Source organism: Equus asinus, chromosome 21 (genome assembly GCF_041296235.1).
Source record: "Equus asinus isolate D_3611 breed Donkey chromosome 21, EquAss-T2T_v2, whole genome shotgun sequence".
In the NCBI taxonomy this organism is placed as follows: domain Eukaryota; kingdom Metazoa; phylum Chordata; class Mammalia; order Perissodactyla; family Equidae; genus Equus; species Equus asinus.
Genome location: NC_091810.1, coordinates 83818922 through 83843455, shown reverse-complemented (window position 1 = coordinate 83843455; position 24534 = coordinate 83818922).

The following is a 24534-nucleotide window of genomic DNA, read 5'->3' as shown; positions in this document are numbered from 1 at the left end:
CCAATTAACATATCAGCCTCTCGAGCAGCCCAGGCGCGGAAGTGAGGGTGTGGACAATAATGAACTGTTTTGCCACATTTCAAATAGCACGTGCACTCGCCCCTCACCTGACCTCCCACCCTCCCTCCCCCTACACACACCCAGTGGACCCTGGCTTCTCACTTTTCCAGATCACACCCATCCCAAGAATCAGCTTAATTTCTACCTTCCTGAGTCTTTCTCCTCCCACTCCCCATAACCACATGGATCTTGACCTCTAAATTCCTCCATCTCCTTCACTCACTAGTTAGCCCCACTTGCTATCTTTCCTATAACAACAGCCAACACTTGAATTATTACTATGTGCGGACACTATGCCAAATGCTTTACAGGAATGACCTCATTCAATCCTCACAGCAACCCTATGGTGTAGGTTTTATTATCATTCACAGAAGAAAAATGTTCATATGAGGAAACTAAGGCTTAGAGAGGTAAAGTAACTTTCCCAGGGTCCACGACTAACAAACAGCGCTCCAGGCAATCAACCAGGTTGTCTGGCTCAAAAACCCACCTTCTTAATGGCAAAATGCACAGCCACTGATGTCCAATGTATGCATACTGTCTACCCAGCTGGATGGTAAGCTCTTCAGGGCACCTGTATAATATTTCCTTCATGTGACCCTCAGCGCTGGCATTATGCTATACCCATAATCGATCAATGCTTATTGAGGGGGTAAATGAATTAATAAGTGAATAAAAATCAATGCACCAGCTGCAAGACTCAAGAAAAATTAATTGATTTGGACCTCCAAATAGCATGCAGAATCAGGAAAAAATTTCCTGCTACTACATTTGGCAGTAGAAAGCAGATAAATTGCTGACTCGCTGCCCTTGTGCTCAGCCCAGAGGTGGAGCTGGAAATAGGTCTCTGTGAACAACCAGGATGTCTCTCAGTTTTGTCCCTGGCAGCCCTCCAACTCCCCAAGTCTATCCTGATCCTCAGAATCCACAACGTTCACTGGGAGAGAGAGGAAGACAACAGGCGTGTAACCAGTGCCTAGGCCAATTCTTCCCTAGACCCAACACCCCCTACATGCACACACTCACAAATACACACACACAGAAGGATGATTCCAGTTAGTTCACTTCAATAAATGTTCATTGATTATCTAGCCCAGAAATTCCCAAACCTGGCTGCTCATCACAATCATCTGTGAGATTTGAAAAATTGCCGAGGTCTGGGCCCCACCCCAAACCAATTGACTCAGAGCCCAGGCACTGGGATGTATTTGCAACCACCCGTCTGATTCTAATGTGCAGTTGGGGTAAAGAACTAGTAAAATCCATGCCACGCACTGTGTGCCAGGGGCTGAGTCACAGAGACGTAGGTGTGGAAAGGGAAGTTTGCAGAATAGTAAGAGAGCCACAAAAGCAATTGTAGAAAAACATCATGAAAAAGTAACTGTAATAATTACAGCACGAGGTGCTCAGACAGCCACAACCACAGGCCACCATGGGAGCTCAGAGGAGGGGTACCTACCGTCACGGGAAGTTCTTGGGAGGCAGGAGCAGGGGAGGAAGATGAATGAGGGAGATGTGTTTTACTTAATGAAATGCTGGGTTGGGCAGAGGGCTCAGGACGAAGCTTATGCTTTCCTAGAGCAGAAGGTTAGACTTCCATAACCTCTGATGACCTCCTCTGCACATTCCCAAATGCCCCCAATCCCTGGTGGCAGCTGTGACTGCCTCTCAGATGCTCCTGAGTCCCTCCGAACCCCTTTGAATCTCATAAGCAGAATGGAAATAGCACTTATTAAATATTGGTCCTTGGGATTTAACATCAGATTAAAAACTTTTTAGAACTTTTAATCAGCAGTCAATGAAGATTGAGAGATTTTTGCTCTAAATTTGTCCATCTGTAAAATAAGAATGATCCATACTTTGGCATGGATTGTGAAGATTCATGTATTCATTCAGTAAACATTTATGGACATGGTGCTAGGTAGAGAGATACAATGATGAACAATCACAGACCCAGACCCCGTTCTCATGGACCTCACAGAATAGTAATGGAGATGGACACTGAGAAGATAATCACACAAATTTGTGGGTAATTATCAACAGAGATGAGTCCTGTGAAGGAAACATGTCCCCTAAATGCCATGACAACATCACATAGAGGAACCTGGCCTAATCTAGGGAGTCAGGGAAGGCATCTTTGAAAAAGTAACACTTAGGCTGAGATCTGAAAGATGTCTAAGAGCAAACTAGATGAAGAAGCAAGAGAAACCAGGCAAGGGAAAGGGAAGCCTGGGCAAAGGCCCTGTGGCAGAAGTGAACCCAGTGCAGAGATTAACCAAAAGCGTGCCAGTGTGGCTGGAACACAGAGAACAAGAGGGAGAGCGTGCAACACACACTGCAAAGGGAGTCGGGGCCCTGCTGGCCACATCGTTATCCCAAGAGCAAGGAGAGGGAACAGGAGGCTTTCAGCCTGAGGCAGGATCAGATATGAATTTTAAGAAGCCCCTCTGGCTGCTGCTTGGAGAATGGATGGGAGGGATGAGTGGATTTGGATGGACCAGTTGGGCTGATACTGAAGTAGTCACAGACCAGAAATGACCAAGCGTGGTTTTGAATATACAGAATTTGAGGTGCCAGGTGTAAAAGAGAATTGAATTCAAGATAGCATGTGGCACATAAATGTCCACCACTTAATTCATGTCATATGGATATGTGGGTATGTAGAAACATGGCTACTACCTGGAAGGGGAAGACTAAATAGATCCCTTTTGACACTTTAACCTAAATCACAGTGCCAGTTCCACCTTCCTCAGACTATGATTTTGAGCAAGGCCATCCATTAGCACAGGGAGGTGGAGCCAAGAGCCCTGGAAGCCCCTTCAGAGTGCCCTTGGTAAGCAGGAGATTGACCCCTGTAAAGAAACCAAGGAACCAAGCCACATTTCTCACCCTGGGAGAGCTGCAGAGATGCTGTCCTCCGGCCCAAGAGGAAGGGATTTACTTCTGTGTGGCTGGACTTATCATTCCAAACCTACCAAGGAATAACAAATTTCAGACTCAGAAAGCTGGTCTTGACTGAAGGATACAAGGAAGTTAGAGGCCACCATCCTTGGTCTAGAGGGATTTTGGTTGGAAAGTTAATTAATGAGCGTTCCTAAGATCATAACTACGCAAGCCACATGCAACCAGACAGCCATGTCCCAGAAGGAGCATCCAGCAACCATTTCCCCCGCAAACTGGCCCGTCTTTTTATAATGAACTTTACCTTCTTGGAAAGGTGATTCCATAAGGTTGTGGATCGAGGCACCCACTCCCCACGGGGGGTTCACGCACAGGAGCTGTCAGCAGAGGAAGATAGAGAGCCCAGAGGCTCCTGATACAGTCACCATGGCAACCAACCCAGATCTAGTCCATTTTATTTACAGACAAAAAACCCAGTTCAGTGAACACTGTGGGGAAGTAGGAGCGGCTTAGATTAACCAGGCTATCTTCTGGCCCCAAGCAATCTCTAGGATAAGACCTTGCATTAGGCAAAGGTCTTCACTGTGACAAAGCAGAGGATTTGTTAAGCTCTTTGGATCTCACTGGGCCCATTTAACTTCTAGTGTGGGATAAAAAATTACTCTTCTCCAGGCAGGAGGCCTGAAGTTTCACATGAACTCAGTTTGAAGTGGTAATGGTCACACCACAATAAACAACCATCCAGAGCCATTTTCTTCCTCATGAGCCAGGATGTCAGAGACTGTGCAATCAGCCCCTTCTGGTATCTGACCAGGTAAGAAAAAGGATCACATTTTATAAATGGAAATATGTCTCGGAATTGGCTTGAGCTTTAACATGTAATTCACATGTATGGTTTCCCTTTTTTGCCCCGGTAATGAGAACAAACACTGCCTCTGAGACTGAACTAAAGGAAGCAACAAGAGTCTTTTCAAGTAATCATACGACTCATTCATTCATTCATTCATTCAATGTTTATTGAAAACCTACTCTGTGCCATGGGGCTACAGAGAAGACTAAGCAAGGACTCTGAATAAAAGAGAAAAACTTTATTAAAAATAAATAAAGATTTAAATGTGTTAGAACTGTGTAAGGTAAAGTAAACTGCAGTGGCTCAAACAAAACAGAAGCTAAATCTTGATCACACGATAGTCCAGGACAGATGGTCCTCCGCTATACTTACAAGAGAGTCCACCATCTTCAATACGTAGTTTCATGGGCCAGACCTGGAAGTGGCCCACATCACTTCCACTCACATCCATTGGAAAGAACTTAACCACAGGGCCACACTTACTCCTAAGGAAGCTGGGAAATGCAGTGCACCTGGGCACCCATACTCTGTGCTACAGTCCTATTGCTGAAGAAGAGAAAAAGAGCCAGATTTAGAGAAAAACTAGCTATGTCTGACAATAACACAGTTTTCTAGAAACAGAGAAGAGAAACTAGGAATTATCTATCATACTCAAAGATATTTCAAATACCTACAAAAGAAATATTTAACTTGTAATTCAATAAATGCTAGTTATAACAACAATGAAGTATCTTTTCCCCCAATTAAATGGCCAAGAAAAAAAAAAGTGATTATTGTTGGCAAGCGTCCAAAAGAAAGAGGCTCTTAGAACTGTGGAAAGCACAAATTAGCAGGATCTTTCTGTGGACAGTTTGGAAATACGCATGTAGAAGATTTTTCAAAAGTCACAACAATAAGGGAAATCTGGTGTGTAACACTGTAACCTTCTTCACTTATCTATATTTTAACCCGCTTCTGGCCCCTGCCTTCCATTCAGTAGGCGCAAACTGTGAACTCAAGGTACCAGTGACTTCCAATTTAAAACTCAACTCTTTGGGGGTAAAAATTCATCAAATTCAGGATTTCCCCTCTACAGGTGGCCTCTATAAACTGACATAGATTCTCACCTGAAGCCTCCAGAAGGAGCACAGCCCTGCCAATACCTTGATTTTGGACTTCTGACATCTGGAACTCCAAGAGAATACATCTGTGTTGTTTTAAGGCACCAAGTTTGTGGTAATTTGTTACAGCAGCATTAGGAAACTATGGCCCTCCCCTTTGCTCTGCAGAGCCCTCTCATCCAGGACATTGATCTTGCGGGACAGACTGATCTGCTATAGGAATTCGGAGCCAGGAGTAAGCAGTCGGGGAGACACTCGCAGGCAGAGCCTGAGCCAGACCAGTCAGTCCTGAATTTGATGAGTTGGGTACAGACACTCAGACCACAAGGGGTAACCGCATAACCAAGGCAGGAAAGCAGGAGTGAGGGGATTTACGGGTTATGGCAGGTAAAGACAACCGGCCAGACCAGAGCAGTGGCTCAAAGGGGTTCAATAGATCTGATGAAGAAAGCTGGCACCTCCAAGGTATTCCTAATGCTTTGAGATTGGTGTCAGGACAAGCAGGAGCCCTGCCACCTGCTGATGGCCTGTGCCAGAGGCAGAATACTGGGTGGGAAGTCTCAGGGCACTGACTTTAGGAAATCACAGCCACCTGAGTAACCATGAACATGCCAGGTGTGAGCATTGCGGTTCCTTGGAGAGAAGCCCCAGTCCTCCCACACTTTGCCCCTCTCAACCGAATAAGTCACACAATCTCCTGGGCTTCCTGGGTTTAAAAAAAAAAAAAAAAAAAACGGAGTCCATAGATGCCTAAGGACAAACAGCAGGGCCAGGTGATCTCCTGAGGTTCCTGGAAGCCTTTGGAGGCTGCAGTTCTTTACTGGAAATAGATGTAATTGGTTTGGATGCACAACAACGCTTGGCCACAGCCTGGAGAGCTCAGCTCCATCTCTTAGGCAGGAATGTCTGCAAAAGCTGATATTGATGATGGGTAATGGGGGAAAGCAGTATTTTAGGAAGTCTTATCTGTTAGTAAACAAGAGAGGAGAGACTGAAGACATGAAGAGTAGGGAGGATGGCACTGACTGGAGGGAGTATGTGCAATAAGTGGCTGGGACAGGAAGCAGAAGCAATGTCACCCAAGTCTCCAAAAGCTAGTTGTAAGGATTTATTCAAAAGGCTGGACTTCGGCCTCTTAACATCCCCTAGTAGGGTGCCTTGATCACAAAGCTTACTGAGATCAAGAACTAGACTACAAATTTCTCATTCTTGTCTTGCATTTAACTGTACACATTAAACAGATAAATATAGCACATATTAGTGGCATAATCATTGACTGACATATTTAAGAAACCAATTCTTCCAATGCATTTCTGAGACATCTCTGCCATTGACTACAGCAGAACCTGCCCCTTGGCACTTTGATGAGAAGGACTGGAGTCAGAGCAGGCTGAGTCAGAGATCTAGATGTGCCCAACAGAGACTGAGGAACCAGAAAGCAGAACAGGGAGCAAGTCAGAACGGTGGGTGGTCAGGCAGAAGAAGCAATATAAAGCGCAGGGCAACAAGATCATAAAGAGAATTTCTGACCTAACCTGAGGATTCTTAGATGCTTCCTTTTGGGGGTGGAGCAAGCCCAGGGTATGAGCAGCATAGGGTCCGCGGATAAAACTAGGTAAGTGTCTGCACCTAAGGAAGGGGTCATGAGGCCATGACTGCAGAAGACATTGTCACAGCCTTTTTCCAATTCACTCTATTTTAATCATGGAATCAAGTTCCATCAAGGCTGGAAGACACCTCTGAGGATTCAGAACAGCATGACATCAAAAGCCCCTTTGAGGTACGTCCTACAGGTACTGGTGACTTCTCTGCATTCCAGGCTTTTTTCTCAGCCATGAGAAGGAAACATCAGAAGGATGGAAAAGTATCTCTTCTCTAGTTCCCTCTCATTCTTCTTCTCTTTCTTTCATTTGATAGAAGCAGAGAAAGAAGAAAAACCATGCCACTTAAGTGTGAAAATTCCATGACTCATACTATTCTTCAGTGAAAGTAGCTTTCTTCTCAACTCCTAGAGACATCTTCCCTCCAGTTAGGTGTTTCCAGCAGTAGCTGCTGGCTAGGTATTATTTGAAATTTACATTCTTTGCCACCCACGCAATCTGCACATTTTTAGCTGTTTCTGACATAAACTGCTCCAGAAAGTTTTTTATAAAGCATCTGTATCTCTTGCCATGGAATATTTTATCCCAACATTTAAACATGGATTTTGCAATATAACTGTAAAGTGATCTTCTCACAGGGACACATCCTTGGAGCATAGGAAGAGCAGGGGGATGTCCCGGGGACCAGAAGGCACAGATCCTGGAGCATGCACCAGCTGGGCTCCAGCTGTCCCTGAAGGCAGACAGAGAGGTTTGTAAGAAGTGTGGACACGGGTTGAGAAGGGAACCCTGGGGTAAAGTGAAGATGTGGATGAGGCAGCAGCTGTTCTTCTCAGACTCAGCCTGGGAAAGCCATCACTCACTAGGAATCCAGGATTGCAAAAAAGGCAAAGCGTGGGACCCTGGGTAGTGGCTGCAGCACGCGAACATCCACCAGGCCAGACGTTCTCTGCAGGAGGACTCACCAGAAGAGCAAAGGGAGCAGGGCGCTCAGACAAGGTAGGCTCACAGAGGAGGCTGGGAGGGGCTCTCATGGGCTATAAGAGACTGGGCAGCCTTGAAAGAAAATATCCAGAATCCTCCAGGGAAACGCAGATAGCCAGAGTGAGGGTAATAGTTTGGGTAAAGGCAAGGGGTAAGAAAAAAGGCCAAAAGCTTAGAAGAAAGACAAACCTGGGTTTAAGACCCAGCTCCAACACCAACTTGCTAACATCAAGCAGGTCATTTAGCCTCTCTGAGCCAGCGTCCACACCTGTAAGACAGTGCAAAGAGTAAAGGAGGTGATTCACATAAATCAGCGCAGTTCCTGGCACATAAGTGTTCCGTAAATGTCTGCCAGTTTTGTCCTCATTGCTGTTATCATCACTGTATCTATTGTTATTATTATTATTAGAGAGCAGGACTATATCTCACTCCTGTTCTCGCTCCAGTGCTGAGCACAGAGCCTGGCATACAGAATTCTCTCAGTACACATGTGAAACAACCCAGCGCAGGGCTGGCTTCAGCCACATGCAACCTGTGGAGTCACACAGGGCCCTGTGCTTAGAAGGGCCCCTTGCCTGGTTTAATGCTCTGCTGCAGCCATCTTGAAATTCTCAATAATTTTTAAGCAAGGGGCTCCACATTTTCACGTGCACAGGGCCCCACAAAATACATAGCCAGTCTTGAGTGAGGATAAGGATATAAGGAAGACTTGCGGAGAAAACTAAATCAGGACATGTTTGGGGAGGTGAGAAATCTGCAGAGAGGCTATTAAAAATCATGGTGTACCAAGAATTTCCTCTCCAGAACACAAAGGTCTTCAATGGAACCAGCAATTGTTCACATCTTGAGTTTTCATTGGTCTCCGCAACATATTGGAGGGGCATTTACCCAAAATACACATTTTTGGGGAATAAAAAACAACTAACCTGTTGTTGATCAACAATATTTCCAGAATTTACAAGTCTTAACTCTGAGACCAAAATAATAGGGAAGAAAAGCCAAGTCGGTACCAACATTTTCTGTTTGCTGGCTCTTGGTTTGCTTTCTATTATATGGACTAAGAAATGACAAGCATAATACATATACTGTCACAATCACAAGTCAATGTTTTAAAACCATTTTTTCCTCTCAAAACATATGACCCCAAACCTTCACAGCTCATGCAATACCAGACAGCATCCTATGGCATCTCTGAGACCCGCAGCTTTGGTCCACACCATCCTTCCTTGCTGAGGTCAGGAGTGGTAACATCACAAACCAGTCACTTCCAGCTTTACAGTCCTGCCCATCACACTGTCTCCAAAGATCCCACTGGAACAACCATGCTTCACTCTTTACAATGACATGGATGGTTTTTTTAAATGCAGGACCAGTTAATCCCCTTTAGAACAACCCCATTGATTGAATGTATCTGGGATTAGACACCTGGATGTCTGGGTCTCCATATCATTCATCCACTCAACGTGTGGCCCATCCTGTGCCAGGCTCAGAGGATCCAGAAATGAGGGCGACACTATATGTGTTCTCACACAGCTCATGAATCAACTGGAAAACCCACGAGTACACAGGTTCAAGACAAAAGTACAAGACCCTAACCCAGCTCAAGGGTAGGAGACTTCCTGGATGAGGGGACACCCAAGCAGAGTTCTGAAGAATGAGCAGAGGGAAAGGGCATTCTGGGAAAACAGCAGTAGCACCTAAGGTACAGACTGGGAGAACCTGGCTTGTCCCTGGAGATTTAAGCGCTTCACTCAGTACTTCTGTTGTGGAGGGAGCAAGAGGAAAGGGCAGGGCAGAGTAGACAGGAACTCCTGGGTCAGGCTAAGTTTGTTTTTTATCCAGAAGGTGAAAAGAAACCATCAAAGCGTTTTGTTTTCTTTTTTTACCCTGATCAGATTTGCGATGCCCAGAGACACACTCCGCAGGTGGGGTGGGGGAGCTGTGGAGGTGGGAAAGGAGCTGCTCTTGAGCCTAGTTTCTCAGTTAGCTTTTGTTTGCTAACTGCTTAGAGGGAATTTGAGGTGGCCTGCTACTGGTGGTGAGAGGAAGGTAGGGACCGAGCTAGGGGTTTATAGGAGACTTTTAGCAAGATTTGCTCAGCTGGGTATGACGTACCCATCTCCTCCCCTCCCCATGAAACCTTCTGTAAAAGGTACATTATTTGTCAAGGCTTTCAGAGTAAGATTGTGTCTGGGGAGTAGATGCAACAACGTGCAATGACGAGTTTCACTGCATGGGTAGGGCTTGATGGAGAGTGACTGGAGGAAGTTCAGTTACCTTCAGGTTACATAAAGGTCACTCAGCTGAGAGTTGAGAGGGTCTGAGAAAAGACCTGAGGCAGTGGCCATGAGAACAGAGAGAAGGAACAGAACTGGATGATATCCAGGAAGTGGACTCAATAGGATCTTGTCACTAACTGGATGTAAGAGCTAAGGGAGAGGGAGGAGCCAAGGGTGCATCCAGGGAACCCAGAAGACAGAGTTTCCCCGACTGAGACAGGGAACACAAAACCGGGCAGCTTCGGGAAGAGTCTTGCTTGGGATATGGTGATTTTGCATTTTCTGTGGGACATTCAAGTGAATACTGCAGCAGGCAGTTGGACATGTGCATGGGGCTAGAGACAGCCCCCATCTCATCTCCCCTGGATTATTGCACTAGCCTCCTAATGGAGCCACTGTTTTTGCCTCTGATCTAATCCTGCTACCTCGATTCTCAGTAGAGCGGCCAGTGTCATCTGGTAAAACACAGGCAGAAAATGGCACTTCTCTGCTCAAACTCCCTCCCCCATGCCCCCACTCCCAGACTGAGGGCTCCCATCACAGTGAGTTGTGACCACAGTTCTTACTGAGGCCCGCATCTTCTGAGGCCCCTCCTTTACTCCATTGCAGTCACTGCCTCCTCATTGCTCCTCCTCCTCAGGGCCTTTGAGGGAATTGCCTCTTGGAGGCCCCTGGTTCCCTGAGAGGTAGGAGGAGGGCTCATCTGCTGAGGGAATTTTGGGAGATGGACTGGTAATGGCCACGAGGAAGGCAGTGAAGTGGGGGCTGGAAGGTGTACCGCTGGGAACAGAGAGGGAGCTGGTGGGATCTCTCTCAGTCACTACTAAATGGTAAACATAGGGAACACGGCAAATACACTCTCTACTTGCGGAGAAAATCATGAAGGCAAATAACATGGGCTGCCTTTACATTCTGTAAATCAGATTTTCCCCCAGTATGAGAAATTGCCCATTGCCCACAAGTACTGGGGCTGAGGCCAAAAAAATGGACATAAACTTTAGCATGAGAAATTTAGATTGACTTCAAAAGCTTTTGATATACATATTACGCATATTCTAGGTAGCCTTAAGACCCAAGAAGTCAAATTTTGGTCCAGGATTAGGCCCTTCCTGCCTCGAAATAATAATAATTTGCACTTATATTAATAAATACTATGAGTATTTTATAAAATAAAGATTGGAAGTGAGAAAACCAGAATGAGACTCCCGTAATTGTCTGTAGAAAGGACAGCACTTTTACAGGACTGCAATTGTCCTGTAAAAAGGACAATACTGTCCTTTTATATAAAAATATATTAACATTGTATTTTTCTATTTATAAAGTAATTTTAGAGTTTTAAAGTTTAACTTTTACAACAACCCTCAGAGACCTGGACAAGTATCAATACTCCTCTCTCGGGGGTGGGGAAACTCGGGCCTAGACAGTTGAGTGGCCCAAGGTCAGTGACAGGAGGCCAGAACCCAGGCTCCAGCCTGTTGGCCCCCACTTTCCACTACTCCATTGACCGCTCTTTCAGCCTGATCTTCAGGTTATTTTTTGTAACTGAGGGTCCCTGTCAAAGAGGATGAGGCCAACTGGCAGTAGGAAGGAATTGACTTGGGACAATACTGTGGCAGATGAGCCAGGGATGACCTTGAGCTGCTGGTGACACGTGAGGCCACTGCATCTCTGCCCAGCAGGCAGCACAGAGTGGGGCACACAGGAGGCTCCCAGTGCCCATAGTCCAGGGCCCCCTGAAGGTGTCTGATCCCCAGCTCAGGCCTCGGCTTAGCCACACAGGGACTCTCCTACTGCATCTCCGACTTCTCAGAAGCCCTTCCAGACGTAGGAGCGATGAAATCTCACCCATTTGTTCCCCAGCACTGCAATGTGTCTATGCTCCGAAGTTAAGGTTTGTAATGAGTTTTGCTCGTGGGAATGATTATTTTAGTGCTGACTTTTAAAAAGGCAATTGATAACAAGTTTACCCAGCCAAAAGAGCTCTGGCAATTATCTGCAAATTCAGACTCCGTGAAGAGCCAAACCAGATCATTTAAGACCCCCTGAATCCATTCTGGGGCCAAGATTATCCAAACTGAGATAAAAATGAGATAATTTATGCTGAAATGATGCTTATGAAATCAAGATGCTGCTCTGGATGCCTGCTGCTGGGAGCTGCCACAGTCCCCTCTTCCCTTATTTTTCTCCTTCCTGGGCTCCTTCCCTCTCCTATCCACTTTCCCAGTTAAGGTGGCAGTGAAGAGGGTGTTTAGAATGTTCTTAGCCTGGAATAGTTTTTAAGTTTTTATGTGAGGCTTGAACAATTTGTAGAGACTACAAAGGTCTCCAACGTCAGGGTTACTTGTTTGTTTTTAATGACAGCTCTGGGCAGGGCCTGGGTTGTGGAGAAATCTCACCAGCGAGAAGGAAGACAAGTCCTGAAATAGCTCATCTCTGCCAGGCTCTTCAGCTCACCTGCAAATATTCTGCCAGACGATCTTGGCCCTAGACCTGGGCATGAGGCTTCACAAGCACGAGAAGAGGCTGCTCACCAGGGAGCCTGACGTCCTCCAAGGCTTCCCTCCCAGATGCTCTCCGGGCTCAGAGCACTGGGAGAGTCCCTAAAACTGAGGCCCACCTAATTCTAGCCGCCAAGGTCCGCACCCACCAGCCTGGTAGGAAACAAACTGCAGCATAACCTAGGAGCGAAGGAGCTCACGCTGCTCTAGTCAAAAATGTGCCCTAACCACACACACCAATCCTCTCCCCTCCCCAATCTACCTAAATGAAAGTAAAGGAATAAAAACGTGCCAACCAATAAAGACCGGAAGAACGGGAAGGTAGAGGATAGTGGAGGATGGGTCTCAAGCGGTTCTGGAGGCCAGAAAGCAAATGGCTGGGTGGTAACTGCCCAGAGGAGCAGAGGAAGTAAGGAGTAAGGTCTTTGTGTCTGCAGAGGAGCCACGCAGACGGGAAGCAAACCTCTGCGTCCTGCAGAGTCGGATGAAGACTTAGCCCTCAGAAGCACCAAGAACTTTGGAAGCCTGGGTGAGATGTGGGGCTGAAAATGATGAAAGATGTGGGAAATCTATATAAAGAGCAGTTGGATCTTCCAAGCCCCTACAGCCACACCAGGCAACCGGGACCATCCTGATCCCCTCCCCTCTGCAGGAGACAGGAGGTCTATTCTCTGAAGAAGATAAAGCAGAGGCTTTAGCTCAGAGGTCAGGGATTAGGTGTGAAGCTGAAAACAGGAGATTGATGGAGGCCTATATACCAACCGTGGGGCCCCCAGACTCTTCCCCTACCTCACTCTCAGGGGCAGACAGCCAGGAATGCTCGTTTCCTGCCAAGAAATAGGAAGCTTATTCTCTAGAGGAAATTAACTGGAGGAAGAAGTCCAGTTACTGATGTGTGGGGGCTCCCCAACAAGGTGGCTGGCTCACCCTCCGATTACACCACACTAAGGACAACCAGAGAAGAAGCTTTGCCCCCCACCTGCACAAGGCTTCTAATTGGCCTTAGTTCTTTGTTCCAAATCAACACAGGACATCAAAATAAGCACAGAAAAAAAAAAGAAAGAAAAGAAGGGGAGAAAAAAAGAACTCAAGGAAAACCAAAATAATAATGGCCCTGGCACAAAGAAAAACTTGAAACAAATGATCCCAGAGATATAAAAGTTACAAAGGAACAAAGACCCAGAAAGGTTTCTTTTAGAAAAATTTGTATGACAACAAAAATATAAAGAGAGAAAACTATGTGACAAATTTTAAAAATCAGTAAAGGGAATAGATGTAAAATTAAGAAACTCTCCCAGAAAAATAGAGCAAAAGATTAAGAAATGAAAATAACAGAATGCTAACAAGACAACTAGAGAATTAACCCAGGATCTCCAGACAGAACAAAATTAAAAGAATAGAAGATATTTTCGAAGAAAATATATAAGACCTGAAGGGCTTGAGTCTCCAGATTTAAAAAGGCTACTGAGTACCCAGCACAACGAAGGAATAAAAGCACACTTCATCACAACATTTCAGAATATTGGGTTACATACAACACCCTCAAAAAAGAAAAGTAAAGAAAACCACATCACACTCAAAGGAATAAAAATCCCAAAGACACCCTACTTCCCGACAACCACATGAGATACCAGAGAACAGTAGGGCAATGCTTTCAAAAGTCTGAGGGAAAGAAGTTTCCAACCTAGAATCCTATAAATAACTAAACTATCAATAAATCATAAGAGTAAAATAAAAATATCAGAGCTCAACATTTTTTTCGTTTACATACTCTCTCTTAGGAAGCTACCAAAGGACATGTTTTGACTGATTACTTGAGGAAACCAAAAAATAAAACCAAAAAAGGAAGCCATGGGGATACAGAGAAGAGAGGACCCAGAGCAGAAGGAAGAGGAAAGGGAATCCCAGAACAGTCTCCTTCGGCAGCCCTGCGAGCAGGGAGTCTTGATGGAGCCCACCAGAGGACTGAAGAGCTGATAGCGATGGTACCCTACTTCACTCAGCTGTGAACAACATCTGCGTGTTCATCTCAGTATGAACGCTGACTGGTATGACTATTTTGGAAGGGTGAGGGGCGGTGATGTAGGGAGCAAGTAAAGAGAGCTAAGTCTTCCACTACCACAGGAGTGAGTGTGCAAAATGGATCAATGAAGAAAGAGGAGAATGATCACGCCATTTACATACATGGAGGAAAGCATGAGAAGAAATATCTTCACGAGTGGAGAGGGGCTAGGGGGCTGTGTAGGAGACTTCTGTTTTTCAATATTCAGTAATGTGTAACTATATTACACTGGTAAAAAAATTTTAAGTCAATTCAAACATCAGTCCATTTTCCACATGCATAATAATAATTAAAAGTCTCCGTTTAATCCCATTATGATCGCTGAACATCACAAACGAGGTGGTACCTCTCCTTCTTTTCCACAGTTTCCTGATGAGCTGCTCCAGAGGGTCCTTTATCAGTTTCTAGGAAGAATTTTGTTGTTGTTTTGCCTTCTCTTCAGTGGCAAGAGGAAAAGGAACATCAGTTGAAAACATGTGGGGTCTAAATCAAAAGCAAGATTCCAGCCCCTCCCCCCACTTCCTACATGATTGAATAGAACAAAATCAATAGGAAGCCAGTCTCCAACCCCGTTTCAAGAGCAGACTAGACTTCTGGCTAATGTACGATTGCATATGTGCATGAGAATGAACTGGGTGATGGGAGCATAGGAAGAAAGAAGCCACGGAAGCAAACTTCACCTCCTTTCCCTTGTCAGGACTCCAACAGGAAAATGGCTCCAGAAGACCCATCCCAGTCCTCGCTTGGGCAGTGCCCAATGTTGCTGAACCCTTGCATCCACAGAGGAGATTTGTTGGACTGAAACTTTTCCAGGCTCCAGAAGACCAGAGAGACATGCCATTACCCAGGAAAACTAGAAAGGACAACACAAAAGGACCCTGCAATGAATCTTGGTGATAAACCCACATGGGGGCCAAAATGACTGCAAATTGTGCTGAGGGAAAATAAGCAGGAGAACATTCTACAGAGCCAGCAAGAATGCACCTACTAGTCTTATCCTCAAGATATAAACCATGGAGTTGGAGGGAATGAAACACCTTCAGAACAGGCAATGAATGAATTTGGACAACAATTGCGTAGTGAGGCCAGCCAAGGGCTCTGTCCAGTCCTGATGGTGACAGAGATAGGGCAGAAGCTCCAGCTCTCTCAGCAACATTCCCTACTAACAAGGCATTAGATTCTGTTGCCTTTTTCTCTTTTCCTCAATCATGAAACCCCTGACCTCAAGTTTTTGTCCTCTGCTTTGGGGGTGAATAAATTGATTTACATAGCTAAAAAAAAAACAAACCTAAAGGAATAAAAACTAAAGGAAATAAAAATAAATTTTAAAGAACATCCACTAAAGACCCTTCAAAAGGATAAAACGATTTCAATTTTACTCTGTCTCACTCACTTCTCCCCTCTTCCTCCCCAGATATACCCGTGTATCTACATATTTACACAGGTTTTTTTTCATTATTTAGTTAATATGAATTACAGGCCTCATGCTTCCTCCCTTCCAAATCCAAAATGAAGAAGCTTTCTCTTTTCTCTCGCTCCCTTCTTTTCTCCACTCCCCCTTACCAACACGATTTACATTCTCAATGTAATGTATTAAAAAGTTGACAGGGACGAAAGGATTCACACGATGTCTGCTAAGAAACCCAATTTCCATGATGAATTGCCCGAAGCCCCTGAATCACAAACCATTTTTTCCGCTGCTCAGAAGTTGGGTTTTTTTTTTAAATCTTCTTAAAGCCTCTTTCCTAATCTTCGGCTAGAAGAGATGGGTGAAAGGATTTTTTTTCTAAACTAAGGAAAGTATTAGCATCTTGGTTGTTGTGCATCAAATTTGAAAATGCAAGGTTAGTAATATTTCAAATCAGCCATGGTCCAAACCTCTTGATAAGTGAGTGTGCTCTTTCGTATTCTGTCTCTCTCACCTCCTTCCCCACCCCACCCCCCAACCTTATAGCCAGTAATAAGGAGAAGCTTTAGGAGAAAAGGAAAATTTAGAGTGATTCTTCAAATATCTACCCCCTTTTGGAAGGTTATAGAATTCCAAATAAAAGATATCCACTTTCCTAGAGTTGGCCAAATCAACCATATCTAGGTGAAGATTTCAGCAGCAAAACCCTAACCCACCACGTGTGATACCCCTGTCAGCTCAGGAGCCGAGGCTGGGGTCAGAGCTGCATTTGCACCACGTTGAGCGTGTTCCCTTAAGATGCTGGTTTGCATTTGCCCAGAAGAGTTCACCTTGGACTGCCCTTACCAGAGCGGGGAAGACGGACAGAGCATCTGCCTGAGCTCTTGAGAAGGTTTTTGCACTTTGAAAAAAAAAAACCACCTTTTCCCAAACCTTCTGGAAATGTGGGGCTCTCTCTCCTGACTATCTGCAATTTCAACCTCACATTTTTGCTCCATGCTGTAAAGAGGTCATTCACGTGCCACTCCCGCTCAGGCAGAGCTGGGCTTTCCCCGCTGCCTGAGCACGCTGGCTTTTCCTAGGACCCACTTGCCCACAGAACTTACCAAAAAAGACAAAGCACTACTAAAATTTTTAAAGGACATATTCAACATTGTGCAGGGAAAAAAAGGGACTCTGATATTGTCTATAAATTGCCAAAACATTTGTTGATGTATTGAGAGAACGAAGAGTCCGTATTCCAGAGTTTCAGTCTGAAGTTACAAACCCCAAATTTGAGAGTCATATGAAAGCTATGAACTCTCTCTCAAGAAAAATTTACAGTGCAAATATTCAGAAAAGTTTTGCAATTTAAGAGAGGTCATGAACTTGACCTACAATGATAACTCCCATTTTCCAGTTGAAGAAACTGTTTTAGAAGGAAAGGAACTGGCCTCAGCTGCACAGCTAGTGAGTGACAGAGCCAGGACCTGATCGGGTGTAGTTACTGGTTCACACATTTCTGAATATGTAACTGCCTGATATTATATAGCTAATGCACGTGGGTGACTGAATGAGGGCTTTACAACCACACAGTTCCCCTCAAAGGTTATTTCTCCTGAAGATGTTCTGTGTTCTCCTAACCAAAGAGAAGTAAGACAGTGGGAAGAGTTACAAAGGGACAGGTGCTCTTATTACCTTTCCAGACCAGCTTTAGCAGGAGGACTTACTGGGCCACCTTACTGAAGTCTTCAAGTTGGGTTGATTTGGGACTAACAGGATGTCATCAGGACTCAGTGTCTCCCCATTGCTCAAGGAGAGAGGAGGGCGAGCTTGGCTAGAATGTGGAAACAGTCTCGTTTAAAGGAAAACCACTGGGCTGAGCACTCGTATTTGCCTCCCCAAACAATCCTTACAGTCATTATTCTCTTATTACCCATGTCCCTTAGCCAAAGAGATAGCTGCATGGAAATTAAAAATAAATGAGTTGGCAATACAATGCAGAAAAGATTTCAATAAATGGTGCTGCTACGAGTGGACATCCACATGTAAAAAAAAATATGAATATAAGCATAGACTTTACACCCTTCATAAAAATTAACTCTAAATGGGTCATAGAACTACGTATAAAATGCGAAACTATAAAACTCCTACAAGATAACATAAGAGAAAATCTAGATGACCTTGGCTATGGCAATGACTTTTTAGATACAACACCAAACGCATTACCCACGAAAGAAATAATTGATAAGCTGGACTTCATTAAAATTAAACACATCTGCTCTGCTGTGATATTGTGATGTAATAAGAACTCTATATGTTTGGTCTTCATCCTCAGTTCCTGGCACAAGAACTCCTAAAACCCTTGGAATTTCCTGAGTGACAGGAGTGAGAGGAGCATCTTTTGTTATTAATAATAAGCCCCCTTTCAATGGTACCTGAGTTTATTATGCTAATGAGATGACCCTTGTTGGGCCCCTAGATAACTTCAGGATGAGGGCTAGTTGCCAAAGAAACCAACCATGTAATTAGAGTTTTGGAAATTTCATCCTCACCCTCTAACCTCTGGGGAGGAGAAAAGGGCTGGAGATTGACTAATCAATAGCCAGTGATTTAATCAATCATGCCTACAAGAAGGAATGCCCATAAACACCCTAAACAACAGAGTTAAGAGAGCTTCCCACTTGGTAAACACACTGAGATACTGGGAAGGCAGCGTGCACAGAGAGGACACAGAAGCTCTGTGCACCACCCACCCACACCTGGCCCTATATATGCATCTCTTCCATTGGGCTGTGCCTGGGTTCTATCCTTTATAATAAACTGATAATAGTAAGTAAAGCACTTGCCTGAGTTCTGTGAGCTGTCCAAGAAAATTATCAAACTTGAGGAGGGCATTGTGGAAACACTCCAACTTCTTAGCTACTTGGCCAGGAGTACAGGTGGCCTGGACATATGATTGGTGTCTGAAGGTGGGGGCAGTCTTGTGGGACTGAGCCCTTAACCTGTGGAGTCTGCACAACCCCAGCTAGTTAATGTCAGAATTGAATTAGTCTGTAGGACTCTCAGTTGGCGTCTGCAGAGAATTGTTTGGTGTGGAAAACACATACATTTGGTGTCAGAAGTGCTTTAAGTAAAAAACAGATCCAAACTATGAAAGACACCATCAAGAGAATAAGAAGACAAGCCACAGGCTGGGAGAAAATATTTGCAAAAGACATATCTGATACAGGACTATTATCCAAAATATAAAAAGAACTCTTAAAACTCAACAATTAGGAAATGAACAACTCAATTTAAAAAATGAGCAAAAGACTTAGACACTTCGCCAAAGAAGATAGATGGATGGCAAATATGCCTATGAAAAGATGTTCATATCATATGTCATTAGGGAAATACAAATCAAAACAAAAATGAGATGCTACCACACACCTATTGGAATGGCCAAAACCAGAACACTGACAACACCAAGTGCTGGTGAGACTGTGGAACAACAGGAGCTTTCACTCATTGCTGGTTGGAATGCAAAATGGAATTTGGAAGACAGTTTGGCAGTTCCTTACAAAACTAAACATGTTCTTACCATAAGATTCAACAATTGTACTCCTTCATATTTACATGGATGACTTGAAAACTTACGTCCACACAAAAACCTATGCACAGATGTTTGTAACAGCTTTATTCATAATTGCCAAAAGTTGGTAGCAACCAAGATGTCTTTCAGTAGAGGAATGGGTAAGTAAACTGTGGCACATCTAGACAATGGAATGTTATTCAGTGCTAAAAAGAAATGAGCTATCAAGACATGAAAAAACATGGAGGAAACTTCAATGTGTATTATTAAATGGAAGAAGCCAATCCGAAAAGACTACATACTGTATAATTCCAGCTATATGACATTCTGGAGAAGGCAAAACTTAGGAGACAATAAAATGATCGTTGGTTGACAGGGAGTGGGGAGGAAGGGAAGGATGAGTAGGCAGAGCACAGAGGATTTTTAGGACAGTAAAACTATTCTGTATGATGCTACAAATGTCATCATACATTGATTAGAACCCATAGAACGTATAACACCAAGAGTGAACCCTAATGTAAACTATGGACTTCAAGTGATGACGCGTCAATGTAGGTTCATCAATTATAACAAGTATACTGCTGGTTCAGGATGCTATCCACTAGCAGTGAGGGACACTGTGCATGTGCAGGGCAGGGGATATGTGAGAACTTCCCGTATTTTCTGCTCAATCTTGCCGTGAACCTAAAACTGCTCTAAGAAATAAAGTCTACTTAAAAGGGAAAAAAATAAATAAAATAAATAAGTTGTACAGGACAGTTGATACCTTCCAAAGTCAAAGCCTATGGATTGTGCCAAGGCCACAGCAAACACCAAAAAAGGGAGGGGGTTGGGTAAAATTCAGGGAGATAGGAAAGAAGCAAATGGGGGTACACTGGAAGTGGATTCATCCTCAGTGAAGTAAAAAATAGAGAAAACAGTCTGACTGTTCTGAAATTAGCCTTTCCGTATAATTTAAAAGTAGCTAAAATTGAAAGGAGGATAAAGGCACTAGGTAGAAGTAGATAACTATATTGGGAAATAAGAAGGATGATCTTACCTCATTGGCTGATAAGCCTGCTTGCTGTTCATGGAATAATAAGAAAGGAAGATTCTACCATAGCAAAGAAATGGCCATATAAACGGAAGTTCCATGAGAAGAGGGACTGTTTTTCATTCACTGTTGTATCACCAGTGCCTAGAATAGTGGCTAGCACCCAATAAATATTTGTCAAATGAATGCATTATTTCATAAATCAGAAAGCTAAAGTTGAGCAGATTATTGTGAGACAGGAAAAAAATGGTACAAAGAAAATCACCGGGGGCCAAAAAAATAGCTGAATGACTCAGGGTTCACAAACGGCTGTAAAAAAAAAAAAAAAAAAAAAAAAAAAACCAAAATTTTTAGTGATTTAACCAAAGAAGATTTATTTCTTACTTCCATCATAATCTGATAAATAGGCTTGGTGGAGAGAGCTCTGCTCCATATAGCCATTCAGGGAACCAAGCTTCTTTCATCCATCAGCTATATCACTTCTAGAAGCTCAGAGTCCTCCATCAAGTCCTCTGTACCCAGCTAGTGACAACAGAAAAGCAAATACGTGGAGGTTTTTTAGGGGTCAGGTTTGGAAGAGGCATCTATCACTTCTACCCACAGTGCACTGGCCAAGACTCAGTCAGAGGTCCCACTTAACTGCAAGAGACATCAGAAAATGTACTCTAGCTGTAACCAGCAAGGTAAGCAACATGCCAGAGCATCAAAGAGGCAATTGCAGATACCAGAAATAGTTGTTCTCTGGGTCAATGTCTGGGCCTATCCAGAAAGAGAAAGAGAGAGAGAAGCAAGTCAAGAATTCATCCAGGGTGGAGGGTCTTGTTTGAGATCTTCTTTGTATTAATTTTGGATCCCAGAGAGATATACCCTTGGGGAAAGAAAATCAGATCTAGTTAGACCTGCCTGCTGGGGATAGCGGAAAGAGCTATCTTGCTAAGCAGACCAGAAGAAGGAAAATCAAAGAAGCTATCTCTGGTAGGTCTTAGCTGTAGACATGACTTATCTGCAGTCAAGTTCTTCAAGAAGCAGACTCTGAGGCAAGGATTCATTGAAAACGATTTGTTAAAAAAGTACTCTCAGGAAAAACTGTTGACTAAGGGATGCAGGATAGGAAAAAGGAAGAAGCTGAGTTAGGGAGAAACTCAGGTGAGTGCCAGTTTCAGCTTGACCTTTAGGGAGCTCTAGGGTATAAATTGCCCGTCAAAGGTTTTCTTTCTCCAGGCAAGAAAGCTGGGCTTTTGCGCTCCTGCACCAATCAGTCATTGGCTACAGGCTTCTTTGAGAATGTAAATTCCCAGGTATTCTTGTACTAGTCATTGGTTACAAGTATCCCTGAGGGGATTTACTCGCAGGAAACTCCAGCTATCTCAATGGGCAAGGTGGATCCGATAGTCCAAGGGCAATGCTCTGAAGTATGTTACAGGTACCAGTTATTAGCAGCAAAGCATAAAATATGGGGGGATAAACATACAGAACCAGTATGAGGGATTAGAGAAAATTTAAGTGAGCCATCAACAGTGTCTACTACAAGCTCTCACGCACATTTGGACCCCAACTCCCTATTTCCTGGGTGAGCCAGAAACCCTCAATCCTTGAACTTATTTTGTAGTGGTCCCAAAGGGTAGAGCACATAGGTCCCTGGACGAAACTAACACGAAGTCTCTCTGGAGCAGAGCTCATCCGTTCTAGCCATTGGGGGACCCCCACAAACTATGTTTGAAAAGCAATGACCAGCAAGCAATCAGAAATTACCAGGTATATAAGAATAAAAGAAAATATAAATATACAGAAGAACTAAGAGAAACCACAGACTGCAGAAACAGATCCACACAGACTTCAGATGTTACAGCTATCAAACACATATTGCAACTATGAGACACAATTTTAAAACTAAGATGCTTACCATGGTTATTTATCATGTCTAAAAATATAAATGACAAACTTCAAAATATCTTCAGGGAACATAAGACTATTAAAAATATCATAGCACATTTAGGAAAAGAACTACATAGAACTTCTAGAAATGAAAAATATAATAACCAAAATTTAAACCTCAAAAGAGAAAAAGAGAAAGGGACAGAAGGAATTTGTAAAGAGAAAACGGCTAAGAATTGTCAAAACTGATTGAAGACTTCAATCCACAGATTCAAGAGTCCCAAGCAGCATAAATAAAAAGAAGTTTATCCCTTAGATAAATCATAGAAAATTTGAAGAAAACTAAAGATTAATCAAAAATCTTAAAGGCAGCCAGTGAAAATGGAGAGACTGCTAAGTGGAGTGGCACTTAGACTGACAACTGACTTTTGAGCAACAATAGAAGTTAAAAGAGTGTAAAATGTCTTTTCAAAGTCCTAAAGGAAAAATAAATGCAACCTAGAATTCTATATCCAACAGAAATATCTTTCAAGAGAGAAGATAAAGATATTTCAGAAAAATACTAAAAATTTCATCAGCAGCAGACCCTCACTGAAAAAAATTCTAAAGGACATGATGTGTGCAGTAGTTCCAGATTTAAGGTCTGAGACACGAGAAGGTAGGAAGTGAAAACTGAGTAGAAATATACAGGGAATTGTACATAAACACTGACGGTACGAAGCAGTAATATTAACGTCTACAGAGTTAAAAATTTTAAAAAGGCGTTATTACCAGATAGTAATAATACATAAGTCAAAGTTACAGTAAACAGAATTATAGTGTTCTAAGGTGTTATTTGGAAGATAGAGAAAAATTACTTTATTTTATAATTTAAATATGAATTTTATAATTTCCAGAGTAACTTCTAAAAGAATATAAACAGAGCATATAATAGCCACACACACACACACAAAATTAGGAAGGGTGGAGTAAAAAACAGTAAAAATTAGAATTAAAAGAGAGGACCAAACATAAAATTGATATAGAAAATATATAGCATAAAAAAATTCAAATATATCAGTAATTATGATGAATATAAACCAACAATGCTTCAATTAAAGAAAAAAATGAGATCAGAAAAAATGTAAAATCAACTATATACTGTTTTCAAAAGACATAAAATACAAGGATATAGAAAAGTTGAAAGTAAAAGGAGCGTGAAAATATTAATAAAGAGAAAGATGGCATAGCTCTATTAGTATCAGACAAAATAGAATTCGAGGCAAAAATCATTCCTAAAGGTGACAGTCACTTCATAATAATAAAAAGGTTTAATTCATGAGGAAAACAAAGCAATTTTAAGTTTATGTGCATTTATATTATGGCCTAAAATATATAATGGAAAAATTGACATAGATAGAAAAGTAAACATCCACAAATTGTGAAGACGTGAATACTTTTCTTTCAGTGTTTGATAGAATATGCTGATAAAAATCAGTGAATATGTATAAGGTTTGAAAAACAGGATCAACAACCTTAACCAAATGACACCAACAACCACAGAATATGTCTTTGCAAACCCACACATGTATTTACAAAAATACACCATATAATGGACCATAAGCAAGTCTCAAAGAATTTCTGAGGACAAAGATCAGGGTACATTCTCTGACCACAATGCAATTAAACTGGAAACAATATGAAAATAATAATTTTTAAATTAAATATTTGGAAAATAAAGTATATTGATAAACATACATCACAGAAGAAATAGTAATGGGAATTTAAAAACACTTAGAGCTAAATGGCAGTGAGAATGCTATACAATGAAACCTACAGGAAATATTAACCTTAAAACACATTTATTAGGAAAGAAAAAAATTGAGTTAAGCATCCATCTCAAAAAGTTAGGACAAGAAGAGGGGTGGAACCTAGAAAAGAGGGGATAGCGGGAATTAATGAAACGGAAAGCAAACATAAAAGAGAGTGGGGGGACAGAGCCAAAGTTGATTCTCTGGAACGATGAGAGAGCACAGATAACTCACAGCAGGAACGAAAAGAAAATCAGTTCAAATGCTGAAGACATCAAGCAGATAAGAGAAAATTATGATCAACTGAATGTCTATAAATTTGAAAATATAAATGAAATGAACACAGTGGCATACCCAGCACATTTGACATGTACAGTCATACGGTGGAATACTACAGGGCCAACCCTCCTTCCAACAGCGCTGTTTCTCTCCTTTATAACACCTACACAATTTGTTACAATACATAAGTTCATTTGCTTACTCTTGTTGATTACCCATTTGCCCCACCTGTTGGTAAACCCTACCAAGGCAAGCATCAAG